Below are 15,510 nucleotides of genomic sequence, written 5' to 3' on the forward strand. Positions count from 1 at the left end.
GACGCATAGAATTTATATTTGATGTTTTTAGTGGAGTTCGTGGTTTTTCGTGAAAAGTAAGGTCGCAGGTTCAAGTGTAGCGGGCCGATTTTGGCTTTTAAAATAAGTTATGGCTTAACTCTTTCAGACTGGACTAGGTAGTAAACGATGATACAAAATACATGTTAAGGGTGGGAAGGAATCATGAAAAATGGTTATTTATGTGTTGTGCCCATGTGGGGGCCTATATGTGATAATTATCAAAATTGAGATATTATGTAATTGTGTGACCGTGTGGGGCCCTATGTGATATTGATAGCCTTGAATACATGTGAATAATTGTATTGTGTTGTTAAAATATTTAATGTGGTACCATTGGTGTATTGTGATTATATTCATACTTTATTGGCATGTGAGACATGTGGAAATTTATGGATAAAATGAAATAATGAGTGGATATTGGCTCATGTGGTTGTGGAAATGTATTATTGTGGTTGGTTGTGGAAATATAGCATGTGGTTGGTTGTGGAAATACTCATTATGATTGGTTGTGAACATTACATCTTCATATCATACTCATTTACGAAACATTGGTACCACCGAGGCAACATCTGAGAAACACTGGCAACATCTGATAACACCTTTCCGAGGGATGTACCGAAAAGAAGATATGCTATAGGTGGATTGTATATGGGTTGACAAACTCCCCATGGGTCCTTCATTGGGAGGCTTGTCTCCGTAGGTGTATACGGGGATTATGTGATGATCTCGGAGGTCGTGCGACGACGTTGTGCATCATCATCATCATATACATTGCACTTACTTTATTGTGTTATGTTGTGTTGTATTGTCATATTGACTTGTCATCTATGTATTTATCGTATCTTCTTTTACTTGTGTTTGATGATCTTATATATGCATGTTCCCCCTTGTTCTTCTGATATGTGATATAATACGTACTTTTGTTCTATCTTGGTGTGATGTTGCAATATATGTGATATATATTAGAACTGTTAGTGCAAGCGGTGTGGGCTACCATTATGGGATATTTTCTGATTGCAGGTGACGTGCCCGTAGTATATATTTTTTATACTTTATTTACTACTTTGCTTGGTCGGCCTGTGATACCTACTGAGTACAAGTGAACCGTACTCATGCCTACTGTGCCCTTTCGGTGCAGGTCCTAGCTTGAGTGTGCCTCAACTTGCTTGACCTAAGCGATTGTTGGAGCTTCCAAGGTAGCGGTTGAACATTTATGCATCCGAAGTGTACCTCTATCTTTCTATAGTAGTTATATCTTTATTAGTATTCGAAGACAAATATTATTCCTTTGTGGTTATTTTTCTGATGTATTTGACTCTTGGATTGTGTTAGTGGTTCTTACACTATTGACACCTAGTTTTGGGCATGATCGGTATTTCGGATAGTCCTTTCCGCATTGTCATGATTACTTGTATGGTTCGACTTCGTCTAGAAGCCACCTTGGGATATTTCTGTCTTTTCCTTTTTTTATATCAGTTTGGGTGATAGGCTTACCTTTCAAGGTACAATGCGACAAGTGCCATCATAATCCTTATTTTTTGGGTCATGACAAATTCTATGAACAGATACATAACTTTTTACCATCGAATTTATGCATATAAATATTTCATTCAGGATACACTGAATTAAACATATATATGTAATTAGACATTTGACGGTAACCATCAGTCAATTTTTCCCTTAGCATCTCAACTATATATTCTTTCTCCCTCCGTGCTTTCTGATAATTAATGTCGATGCCAAAAGTTGTTTTAATATCTTCAATTTTGTCAGTTGGCGTGTGTATTCTTTTACTATTGACTAATTTTGGAGTGGTACAACCGCTAAAAAAGATATTGTAGCTTGAACTTGGGTGAAAATTCTATCTTTCAAAGGACGTGTGAAAATTATGAAACACCCTTACTTTGAAAAGATCTGAACCCTTTCGACGTGACGCATTAAAAATTCAACTACAATCTACCAAATAACACTTTACGACATAGCTGTAAAATAAAAAACAATCAGATTTAGATCAAAATTTATATTAACAAATGTATAACAAATTAATAACGAGGTGACGTTTATTTTTGTCATTTAACATTCTTTGAAATTTTCATCATAACGATAACGTATCACATAGATTTTTCACATAAAGAACATAAATTATGTTTCCAACTATACTCTACCTGATTAGTTATGTATCTCAACCTAATAAATTTTAATTGTTATACATGTCAATAATTACTCTTATGTATTAACTAATCAAACGTACTACGTCATAAATGACATATGTAATGAATAAACAAGAGATACAAACTTATTTTTAATACATTACACACCATATATATCTAAAGTTACTGGTGTGTATTAATTCAATAAATTTATCGTTGATTTCATGAGATACATCAAATTAACAAATATCACAACAATTCCAATTATGTCTTAACAAAACAAAATTAATGTAACATACATGAGATACATAATAAATAAATAAATAAGAGATACATAATTATTTTTAATACGGTGAACATCGGATACGTACCTTTGTTTGTCTGATCTTTCTGCTTTAAAATTAAAAGAATGATCAATGGCATACTTTGCCATTACAGAAATCAGTGTTTTCTTGTCCTTGTAAATTTTGACCTTTCTTAATGACTGCATTGTAGCGATCTGAAATTATTTTGTTCTCATTAATGTCGGACAAAGACAAAGGCTCCGACATATCAAAATTAGCAAGAGTTAATGCTAGTTCTTCCTTATCATTAGTCTCCAAACACATTACAGCCCCAGTTCTACCCTCAAATAACATTCCCTTTCATTTTTATCGATTGTAGCTATGCATAGTAGATATATACCAAAATTTTGAACACTTTTCTTAACCTCGATACATAGTTTCACCTCTATATCATTACCAATCAAAAATGGAGCTGAATTTTTCTCGATAATATATCGAGCCTCAATTTTTTTCCTTATTTCATCAATTTCGAGCTCTGCTACAATGGCAGAAATTAATTTTTTATAGGTTATATGTTCACTGATTACAATGTCATCACTCTTATATCCTTCATATTTGACATCGGTAATCCAAACATCAAAATGCCATAATAACATAGATATATTCATTGAAAATCGCTGAAAAAATAGAACAAAATACCAGTAAATAGAGAAGAATATAGAATCTTCTAATTAATTGTAGAAAGGCTTATTTTAAAAATTATGATTGTTAACTACAAAACATTTTTTAGGGATATTTTACTTTTAAATTTAAGATTTGATGAGTAAAATATTCCTTGATTGCATCAGTTTTTGTTACTTTGCTAAACCAACGCTAATTAGTTAAAATTTATCATGTATCACAATCTTGTATCTCATTAAGATTATGTAATAGAAAATTATAAAAATGAGATGGCTTAAGTCATCGATAGGACTCTAAACTTGTTTGAAATTTTACTTGGACCCCTCAACTTAGACTTGTATTTATCAGGCTCCTAACCCACCTGAAATTTGATCCATCTAGGCCTTTTTATCCACATGGCATATCGCGTGGTATAAACTCACTGTGGGCGCATGAAAGTGACTTTTTAATGAATTTTCTTTTTTCTAAGGTCTTCTTCAACCTCCATTATAATTTTTTCCTCCTACATCTTCCACCACCGTCCATCGCTTTTTTCCTTTGCCAAAAAATGAAAACCACTATTAAAACATTCAAATCTCATAATTTCTCTACATATATCTCTCTCCTCCTACTCTTCATCTTCAGTTTCTTCCCTTTCTCATCTAACATATTGGAAATTAAAAAAGAAGCACACAAAAAAAAAAATTACAACAAAAAATATTTAAATCTAAAGTGTGGATGAGGAAGAAAACCTAAAACGAAAAAAAAGTTCACTATAAGATTGAGTTTCTAGCAATTTGAACCAATAAAACGAATCCAAACTCCTTCATTAACAACTGAAAAATTGAAAAAACATCAACTGAAAATTTTTTTGATTCTTGATTTCAATGGTTCTGTTTTTTGATTTGCCAAAAAATTCGATCCTTACTCATTGTTATGCCCTTTTTCGATTCGAGAGTTTGGAAAATATTATTTTTGATCTTTTAAATTATTTTAAAACTTAAAAAAAATAGAAATAGTTTAAAAAATTACAGAGTCGCCACTTGATTTTTGAGAAAATATCAAGAAAAACTAAAAATATTACTTAAAAGATTCAAAACAGAAAAAATCTTTTAAGTTTAAAAATTCTGAGTAAGTGGTCCCTATTAATAATCTTGGAAGGTTGTTAAGGCACCAAGAGTATCCGCTAACTTGCGGTTATCCGGACTATTTAAAAATAACTTTTTGGACTAACTTTAAAAAGAGAAATTAATTTTGTAAAAAGAAAACGATTAAGGAAAAAATTGTCTTCAAGATTTGTGCAAAACAAATTTTAACGACTTAGCGGAGATTTTTAACTAAGTCTAAGAAAACTAAGAACAATTAACATATTAAGGGGAAAGGGGAAGACTAAATGACTTAAGTCATTAGGTCCAAATCCATAAATCCTATCCTAAGCTAATTCGAATTTTTGGCTCATCTTCAACTGTCTTAATCTAAATACTTGGACTTTTGGCCCATAACCTGTCCTAAGCTAGTTTTCAAACCTTTGAGGCTCAAAATCCACTTCACTTGTGTTAAATTACAACTTTGGCTCCGAGACCCAAATGAATGAATAAATAAATGACTAAATGAATAAATAAAAATAAGGCAATAATAAAAATTGAGACTTTTCAATTCTCTTATTAACCCCATCAATTGGTATTGACTCATTTTCCTTCTTTTTTCATCTTCTTGCATCCGCACGTCATATAATCAACTTTGAGTTTAAACTTTGAACTTGACTCAAGAGATGGGCCTCATTGGCCCATTACGAAATGCAAGAGGAAAGGAGTTCATTTGGACTCCAAAATAGATTCATGCAAAGAAAAAGATAAGAGAAAAAGAATTAATGTGTTTGAAAATTATACACTTAATAGGTAAAAGATGAGATGAAAAAATAGCTTTTCAAGCATAAAGAAATAGTAAGCTATGATATCAAAGCAAGCCAAATTATCCAATGAAAAGAAAATTAACCCCATCTTCTAAACAATCTTACAAAAAATTGAATCAAGCAAAATATAATTAACTAGCCCTTGAAAAGAAAACATGAATCCATAAGCATAGTTGCTTAAAATTTGGACAAATAGATTAACACATATTTTTTCCAAATACTATGATATGATAAAGTCTAAGGCATGTTTTCATCAAACAGAGAAAAGGAGAATGAACAAGAGATAAAGAAATCTTTCATAGCACCTCAAATATGAAATACAAGACATATTAATGCAACAACACTTTTTAATACAAAGTGGAGTCAATCAACATATCTATAACTTAGAAGAAAAATTTACTATAGCATGTGAATAAAAGTAAAATGTCTAAATGAATAAAAACACTTTAAGAAATAAATCAATACGAGAAGTGAAGCAAACAACATATATTAAGCATATTTGAGAAATGATATTCGAAGATGAGATATGAGAAATAGTAAAAGATTAATTCTAAGAAAAAGTATCCAATTATGCCAACTCCTATTTTAGTTCTACACCATTTCAACAAAATCTATAACCCTAACAACTTTTCAATCTAAACAAGAGAAAGTCAAAGATGGTTTCGACCACGAAAACGAGTAACTCACTACTTCAAATTGAGAAACAATTTCACAAACCCTTAACAATAGTAACCATTTCTTTTCGACATAAAGCAAATAAATTTACATACTAAAAGCAAACATATCCACCAACAATAAATTTAAACAAAGCATGAGCACGCATTTTAAGCAAAGATCAAAACTTTATCCATAATAATCAAAGAATAAAGCCAAAGGCAAAACAACCAATATTAATTATCCTTTTCAACAAAAGGAAATAGCTTTACATGCTAAAAAAAAAACATATTCGTCAATAATGAATTTAAACAAAGCATGAGTACATATTTTAAACAAAGATCAAAACTTTATACATAACAATCAAAGAATAAAGCCAAAAGGTGAAATAATCAATATTAACTATTTTTAGCTCATCTTATCCCATGAACATGAAAATAACCATAATATTGATATCAAACATCTTATGGCCTTTAAGGCATCTACAACAAACAATCCCAGCAAACAAAATTAACACTACGAAACTATGAAGAAGGAGATGAAGAAGAAAACGATAATAAAACTAAAAAGGAAAGGTGTATTTACCTTTTGTGGAGCAGCAAAATGGGACTTCAAGATTTCTTCAGAGTTTTGATCACCACCGAAGAATAATCTTTCTAGAGCACCGATTAGACCACCGCTTGAAAATTTTACTAAAAGAAAAATTAAACTCTTTGCTCGAAAGTTTTTTTCCACTCTTTGAAACTCGCTTTTTTCGACTCTTTGAAAGGATGCGTACGATAGCAACCGTTGCTAATTCTTTCGGCACACGATAGCAAGGCTGCGATTATGGTCAGTGACTAGTGATGGCACGATGGAAAAAAGCGCGACCTAAGAAAACTAACAATACACTCATCACCCCAGTGGATGAAGCTCCACAGCAACGACCCCCTATCACGTTTGGGGGCATTCTTCCTCTTAGCTTCCAGTCGATACCATAAGAAAATGACACAACCACTCTGGAGGACGAGATCCAACTTAAAACAGCAAAAATAGAAAGCAAACTGGCAACTCGACAATTACATTTCTCAAAAGCAGGTAAATCTACAGTACCAACACCAAATGCACCACTACCTTTAGAGAGGCCTGGGAATCAAAGTGAAGGTAAGCTATTAAATTATATTCCCCCATCTGTGAAGAATGGTATGGTTACTGTGACGATTGAACAAGAGGATATAAAACACCAGGTGAAACTCTGGAAAACAGCATTAATTGGGTATGTTATTGGGGTTTCACCTACTGAACAGCAAATGGATAATTATGTATCCAAGGTTTGGGGCTTCGTCACCAAGCCTAAGGTATTAATTCATGATGATGGATACTTCATTTTTAAGTTCAATTCAATGGAAGACATGGAGACTATTAACCAATCGGGATCTTACTATTACAATAATAGATTGATTATACTGTGACCATGGGACCTGGATGTCGAATTGAATCAAGAATTGCTTAGTGTCATCCCTTTATGGGTGAAATTTCCAGGTTTTCAGTAGGCTATTGGTCGGCAAAAGCTCTAAGTAAGGTGGCTAGTGCAATAGGGAAACCCATTCACACAGATAATTACACAGCAAATATGGATAGAATCTCCTATGCTCGAGTCTTGATTGAGGTCGATGTATCACAACCGTTACCTAACTCTATTCAAATTGAGACTGAGGCGGGACCTTGGGAGCAGGCTGTGGATTATGACTGGATGCCCAAATTTTGCAATACTTTATCTCATTTATGGACATGATGATTGAGACTGCTAGTATAAGGAGGAATCTACTGATGTAAAAAAAAAGGCACCAGCTCCAAAGGGACTAAACAACAAGTCAAGAAAGAAGGGACTACCCAAAATGAAGTGGCATGTCAAACAACCTATGATGCATCCTCAATACTTGCAAGTACATGGAAATAACCCCAGGGATGTGCATGTAGTGATGCCTAAAGCTGATGAAAATAGTAGATTAAATGCAAGTAAAACTGTGGTTGATACTACTCTGACACGCAGAAGGAGGCTAGGCAGAGACAGAGAAAGGGAAAACAGCAGATGCAAGCTGACATTCCTAATTCTCACATAGGAATATGGAAGGATACTAATAGTGCTGGCAGCTCCATGCCATTCATTCCCCCATGATCATATCCACGTAGAACATTAGGGACTTGAATCAAGCCCATAAGCAGAAAGAGGTAAAACTTTTTCTTGCTAAACATAAGGTAGATTTCTTTGGGTGTCTAGAAACAAGGATAAAGAAACAATATCTTCCAAAAATTTTAAAGAAGTTGACAAATGGGTGGAATAGCTATACAAATCATCAGTATAATCAAAATGGTAGAATTTGGCTTATCTGGAAATCTCATCTACAGGTCATTTTATACTTGATGTTAAGAAGCAATATATCCATAGTATGGTAGAGGATTATGGTAGTCAGATGGCAATATATATCACTGTCGTGTATGCTAGAAATGAACTACAGTATAGAGAGAACTTGTGGAGTGAATTAACACAGGTGAATCTGCAACAACAAAAATCATGGATACTGAGTGGTGACTTCAAAAATGTGCTAAACTCTGAAGATAGAATAGGTATTGCAGTAACTCAACAGGAAATCCAGGGATTCCAGGGACTATTAGATGCAATGCAACTTACTTCCCTTAGGAGTAAGGGTTAGCACTTCACCTGGTGTAATAAGCAGGCAGTTGATAGAAGAGTCTGCAGCAAGATTGATTGGGCTATGGGAGATTATTATTGGATTCAACAGTTTGGGCATGTAGAAGCTGATTATGTAAAACTATTAATATCAGATCATACCCCCATTATCATCATCTGCAAGCAGCACAAAAATATCCACCCTAAGCCTTTCAGGTTCTTTACTCATATCATGAACCACCAGGACTTTGATGTGATTATGCGAAGAGTATGGAACTAAAAGAGGTGTGAGAATGCGGGTGAAAATATCTGGAGTAAACTCAAGCAACTCAAGATACAATTGAAGGACCTCGATGGATACTTTGCATCCTATAAACAGGACTTAAATGCACCCGGAGAAAAGCTTGACATTATTTAGTCTCAATTACAGGGACATGTTTTAAATGTTGACCTATGTGCAGAGGGACAACAGGTCATACATGATATTGAGAAGTGTAGCATTATTGAGAAAAAAGTGCTGAGACAAGAAGCTAGAGCTTTATTGGTAGAAAGTGGTGATTCCAACACTGCATACTTCCATGCTTAATGAAAGATCAGAATATCCCACAATACTATTACCTCTATTTTTACTGAGGCGGAAGTTTAACTCACAAAACCCCTATAAGTAGAACATGAATTCATCTCTGTTTTTACTGGCCTAATGGGAACCTGTGCTATGGAATTACCAAGTCTGAATACTGAGGTTGTCAAAAAAGTTTATGTTTAACAGTGCAACAGCAGAAAAAATTGATAAAGGAGGTAACAGATGATGAGATCATGGTAGATATAAAGATGATGCCCAGAGATAAGGCCCCTGGAATGGATGGATTTCCCATTGAGCTTTTTACAAGTAACTGGGAACTAGTTAAATCTGATATCCTGGTTACTGTACTATAATTTTTTCAGACTAACAAGATTAGTCCTGCAATAAATGTCACTGACATTACACTCATTTCTAAGGTACTATACCCTACAAAAGTCAAGGACTACAGACCTATTGACTACTGCACCACGCTGTATAAGATCATATCTAAGGTACTCACAAATAGGCTCAAAACAGTGATATCTCATCTGGTCAGTAGCTCTTAGTCAGCTTTTATAGAAGGAAGGAGCATAATTGATAATATCTTATTAAGTCATGAGATCTTCAAAAGCTACACTAGAAAATGGATTTCTCCTAGATGTGTGCTAAAAGTAGATCTGAGAAACGCTTATGATACCCTAGAATGGACTTTCTTGAAGAAGAAGTTATTAATTGATATGGGGTTCCCTGCTAAATTTGTGCAATGGATTATGGAATATATTTCAATGGTGTCTTATTTCTTATTAATAAATGGAGGTCTTACAAAACCTTTTAGAGCCAAAAGAGGAATAAGGCAGGGAGATCCTTTATCCCCATACCTTTTTGTTCTTACCATGGAATATTTAGGTAGAGAAATAAATGAAATGGCTGGAAATAGTGACTTCAATTATCATCCAAAATGCTGGAAGTTGGACAGTACTCATATCTGCTTTGCAGATGATCTCTTAATGTACTATAAAGCTGACATAGTCTCAGTGAAGATGTTGAATGCTGCTTTCCTGAGATTTTCTGATGCTTCAGTTTTACAGTCTAACCTTGATAAAAGCTCACTCTACATAGCTGGTGTTAATGAACATATCAAGAAGGAAATACTGGAAGAATTGGGAATTGTTGAGGGTAAGCTTCCATTCAGATACCTAGGGGTCCCCTTCGATGCTAGAAAGCTGCACATAACCTAATGTACACCGTTGATAGAAAAAGTTACAGCTAAAATTACATGCTGGGCTACAAAACTACTATCTTATGCAGGAAGGATGCAACTCATAAAATCAGTGCTCTTTGGGGTGCAAGCTTACTGGGCACAAATTTTTCTCTTGCCCAAAAGAGTGATAAAAGCAATAGAACGGCTGTGTAGAATATATCTGTGGACTGGTAAAATATCAGTGGCTAAGAAAGCTTTGGTATTCTGAGAATCAGTATGTAAACCTATGGTTGCTGGGGTTTTAAATATTACTAACTTGTGCTTGTGGAACAAAGCGGCAATCTTGAAACAGTTGTGGAATATTTTCAGGAAGAAAGACTGTTTGTGGATCAAATGGATTCATGGATACTATACAAAGAATAGGCCACTAGAAGATATTCCAATACCTAAGAATGCATCTTGGGTTATTAGGAAAATATTAGAAGCAAGAGAATGGATCCTACAAAGTCCTACGAGGGCTGGTGGACTGTAGAAAGCTTTTACCAGTGTGATGCAAGGATTCTCCTTCTCTATTCACAAGATGTACTCCGCGTTGATGCCACAGTATCCAAAGGTTGCCTGGAAAAGCCTTGCATTACATAACAAGATCCACCCTCGTTTCAAATTCATTTTGTGGCTAGCTGTTCAAAAAAGACTAGCAACAGTGCCTAGATTACTCAAGTTTGGTGTCCAGGTTCCAACTGACTGCACCTTTTGCGAACAATCACTAGAATCATTTGAGCATTTATTTTTTGAATGTGGAATGACTAATACTCTGTGGCAACGACTCTGCATATGGTTGGGGTATAGGAGGGCAATACAAGACTGGAGTTATGAACTACAGTGATTAATACGATGGCAAAAAGCAAAATTGGTACTGCTGAGATTACAACAATTATTTTTGCTATGATTGTCGCACTAATATAGAGGGAGAGGAATGCTAGCAGATTCCAGCAAAAAAGAATGAACGTTGACAAAGTACTAAATAAGGTGGCTCAGCATATCCATATAAGAGGCAGGACCATCGCAAAATGGCTAAATCTACTCGAGCAACTAAACGTCTATCCGTTAAAGTGAATGGTGCAATAGTGATAGATTACTGAGGGTTGTACTTGAAAATTCTTAGTGATAGAAGTACTACTAGTGTTCTAGAGAGAACAGTCGGTCCTTGACTGTGTTGATATGATTGTAAATATTTTTTGGTCATCAATGAAATTACAAGTTGAACCAAAAAAAAGACTTGATTTTGTACCAAGATAGTAGTATATTTTTAGGAAAGGATGGGGATTTAATTGTTTTCATCCACCAATGTGGGACAAAGAATTTAGGAGAGTTTTAAAAATTTTAGATTGAATAAAAAGGTGTGTTGGAGAATAAGGTGGTGTGAATTATACAATCTAGTTTAAATTTTGAATTTCAAATATGGAAAAAGGACAAGGTTGAGGGGAAATTGTACAGTCTAGTACAAATTTGAAATTCAAAATTTAAATTTCAAAAAGTAGAAAAGGAATAAGGTTGAGGGGGGAATTGTACAATTTAGTATAAATTTTAAATTTCAAAAGTAAAAAAAAGGACAAATTTGAGGGAGAATTGTATAATCTAGTACAAATTTTGAATTTCAAAATGGAAAAAAGACAAGGTTGAGGGAGGATTGTACAAACTAGTATAAATTTTAAATTTCAAAAATGGAAAAGCACAAGGTTGAGGTGGAATTCTACCATTTAGTACAAATTTTGAATTTCAAAATTTGAATTTTTGATTTGGAATGATTGGTTGCAGGTTGGACGCGGATTTGGGTCATGGATACGGGTCAAATTTCAGATTTTGCTGGGGATTGGATTGTTGGGTAGAATTTAGGATTTAGGGTTTTTTTTTAGGATTTGGAATTATTTTAAAAATAGCCCCAATCAATTTAGAATTTAGTCAATTCATTAAATATTTGGCCAAATTAAAAATGAATTGGTCAATTGCATCGCAACTATGGTCAATTTAATTTTAATTATGACCAAATTTAATAGATCAACTAAATTAAATTGAAATTCGATACGAATTAATACCTTGTTTAATCCTGGGTTTCTTGATTTAATAAAATCAAATAAATATTTCTCCAAATAAATTAATTTTGAGAATAAATTATATTTAAATGAAGATTTTACCCATTTGAATTAATTTTTAAGATAAGCTTTGATTAAAATTCGATATTCCGTAAAATAAATATTTAAGTAACAAAATTATATAATTTCGTATAATTAAATACGATCATATATAATCGCTACTTAAAATGGCAAAATTACTTGGATAAATACTTTGAAAAGTTTTATATTCAAATAAAATAAATTTTATAATTTTATTTAAAAATCGAAGAAAATCAGGACTAAACTTAATTGTGGAAGGCAAAAATTAGGTGTCAACACTCATTGCATTTTCTTCCAGTCCATGAAAATTTTGATTTCAATGGTTTTGTTCTTGAGTTTGTTCAATAACTTCTCCTTGGTATTATTTTGAGTTTTTACGCCATTGATGAGGTTGAATTTTTTGGCCGACAGTGATGAAAATAGTAAAAACTGTGATGTCGTTAATTGAGGGAGAGGGGGTGGGATGGGGTGGGGTAGGGTAGGCGTGGGGGGTTGGTTGGATTAGGCTTAATATTTAAATATAATTTTTTTAACTCATAGTTTTTTTAAACCCGTTTGCCACGTATTTTTTTTAAATTGGTCATTTTTGTCACGTCACGCGAGTGTGTTACACACATTCTATACCTTTTGCTGATTGTCCAAAAAAGGTCTAGGTGGATCAAATTTAGGGTGGTTTAGGGGCCTGATAGGTACAAGTCTGAGTTGAGGGATTCAAGTGAAATTTTGAAACAAGTTTAAGGGCCTATCGATGACTTAAGCCAAATGAGATTTTTTGAAATTTAAAAAAAATAGAAATTATATGTAATTATGGATAACATTTCGGAATTTATATAAATTTTACTTTTTTTAGTATACTTGAAAATGTTTAATAGTAGTATCTTGGGATCTTACAACCATTTAATTTAGAAATAATAAAATTACATTTATAAAAATTATTATCAACGAACATCATAAATTAACTATCTCACCCAAATTTTTAAAAAATGTTATTAATGTATTTACATTATAGTGAATGTCTATCAAAAATATAGATAAGACCTATTTGATATCTATCAGGATATGAAATATCTATCTTTTAGAGAGAAACTAGGAGAAATTTTTCTTATAAATAGAAGGATTTTCTTCATTGTAAAAGACTCCAATAGAATCCCTCAAGAGAAATAAGAATTACTCTCTCTACTCTTGCACTTCTCTACTTTATTTTTTATAACACGTTATCAGCATGAAGTCTCTAACTTCAAGTTTGAGTTGCACTCTTACGAACCCATGTTGTTAATCTTATGAGAATTGGAAAAGATTTCAACTAAAAATATAGGTAACAAATCGGGTATGTTAGTACGTACTGCAAACGTGTATATTTATAGATAGAATCTGTTTCTTTCTCTTTTACATGTGAATATTGAACGACTTTTTATGGAGATTTTTTTGTTTTGTTAAAAGTTTTATGCAGTTGTTAAAGTTTTGCGGTGGATCATTAACAACTAAATTACTATCCAAGTATGGACTTATGTGGTATATAAGATTAATGATAAGACGGTGAATTTAATTTCATCACACAAAGGTTAAGACATCGAATTCGGGTTAGAGTCCCGATGCACCATGATAAAAAAATATTGGGTTTAAGTCTTATTAATTTATAGCCTAAGACGTCTTTATATGGATAAGATGTTGAGTTTGAATCTCAATGCACCATATTGATTATATTATGACGGTTAAGGCAAAATAATGTGTATTTCATGAAATATCATGAAACATGTCCTATTGGATATGCTTTATTCCTGAGGTGAATGTGATAGCAGTACATAACATGTCTGAAAGAAGACCAGTGGTTGAATGAATGCACATACATGTGGAAAAGTGAAAAAATAATAATATTTTCACAAGGTTGCATGTCTCAATCTCGAAAGAGGTTCTAAGCTACTATAATTTGATATGCTTAAGACACGATTATATTTCATTCCTGAGGAATGAGAATTTTTTATTATTATAAATACAGATCTATACCCTGGGGTGAATATGACTGTATATAAATTCAAATGTGTTCTTAGTTGTGAAGATATCACAACTCACCTCCGAAAGAAGCTAAATAATTGAGTAGAGTTATTTTGAAATCCACTTCTGAAGTAGTAAATCTGAAATCTATTCATGTAATAGTCAATCTGAAATTTACTAAAGTAACAAATACATGTCATGCTCCTATTTTGTGTCCCTAAAGGACAAAGTCTACGCACGTATGAAGTGTGGTAGACCAATCGATTTCAAATGAAATAATCCATGAAAAGGATAAGGAGCAAATGATCATAATAAGAACACAATGTGCTCGTGAAGAGCCTACGACATACACTTCATGGAACCTTATGAGAGATTTAGGTAGCTGAAAATAATGAAGTGATGAGATCTCAAAATGTTATGTCACACTGTGAACTGATACAAAATGATATATCATCAATATCTTTGATACAATATTGGGGCGATATCGTGAAAGATTACGAGAATCTGAATTCTACGTTTATTTAAGCATGTTAATGTTGAAACATTTATCAAGTAACGTGAAAGGATGCATCTTGATAAACATAAAACTTATTTGAATGCAGTCCAGATAGTTGAAAATGTCACTCATGAAATGTTGAATAATGTCACTTGACAGAATTTATATGAAAACTTTTTTTTAAAGATTCAAAATGTTTGAAGCACATAAAAGTTTCTGGGAAACTTATTTATAGTTTTTATATTGTATAAGCTTATAACTTGAAAATTATTGAAACTCTTGGAGAGTTTTCAAAAGCAATAGATTATTTGTTGAAATGAGAAATATACCGAATTGGATTGGTTATGAAGTACCATATCTTAGTACAATTGATGCACTAATGTATCTTGCAAATACTACAAGGTCTGATATAGCCTTTTCTGTAAATTTGTTAGCAAGATATAATTCTGCTTCTGCCAGGAGATGTTGAAATGGGGTCAAACACATAATCTTATTTTATTTTAAAGATTGCAGTCCCGATCTTATTAATTATGCTGCTGTTGGGTATTTATTTAACCCGCATAAATTTTGGTCTCAAACATGCAATGTGTTCACATGTAAGGATATTGTATATCTTGGAGATATACAAAGCAGTTTATCTAGCCACTTGAACCATGCTGAGATAATAGTTATTCATGAAGCAAGCCGAAAATGTGTATGGTTAAGGTCCATGATGTATCGCATTCTAGAAAAA

Source organism: Capsicum annuum, chromosome 5 (assembly GCF_002878395.1).
Source record: "Capsicum annuum cultivar UCD-10X-F1 chromosome 5, UCD10Xv1.1, whole genome shotgun sequence".
NCBI classification, from domain to species: Eukaryota; Viridiplantae; Streptophyta; class Magnoliopsida; order Solanales; family Solanaceae; genus Capsicum; species Capsicum annuum.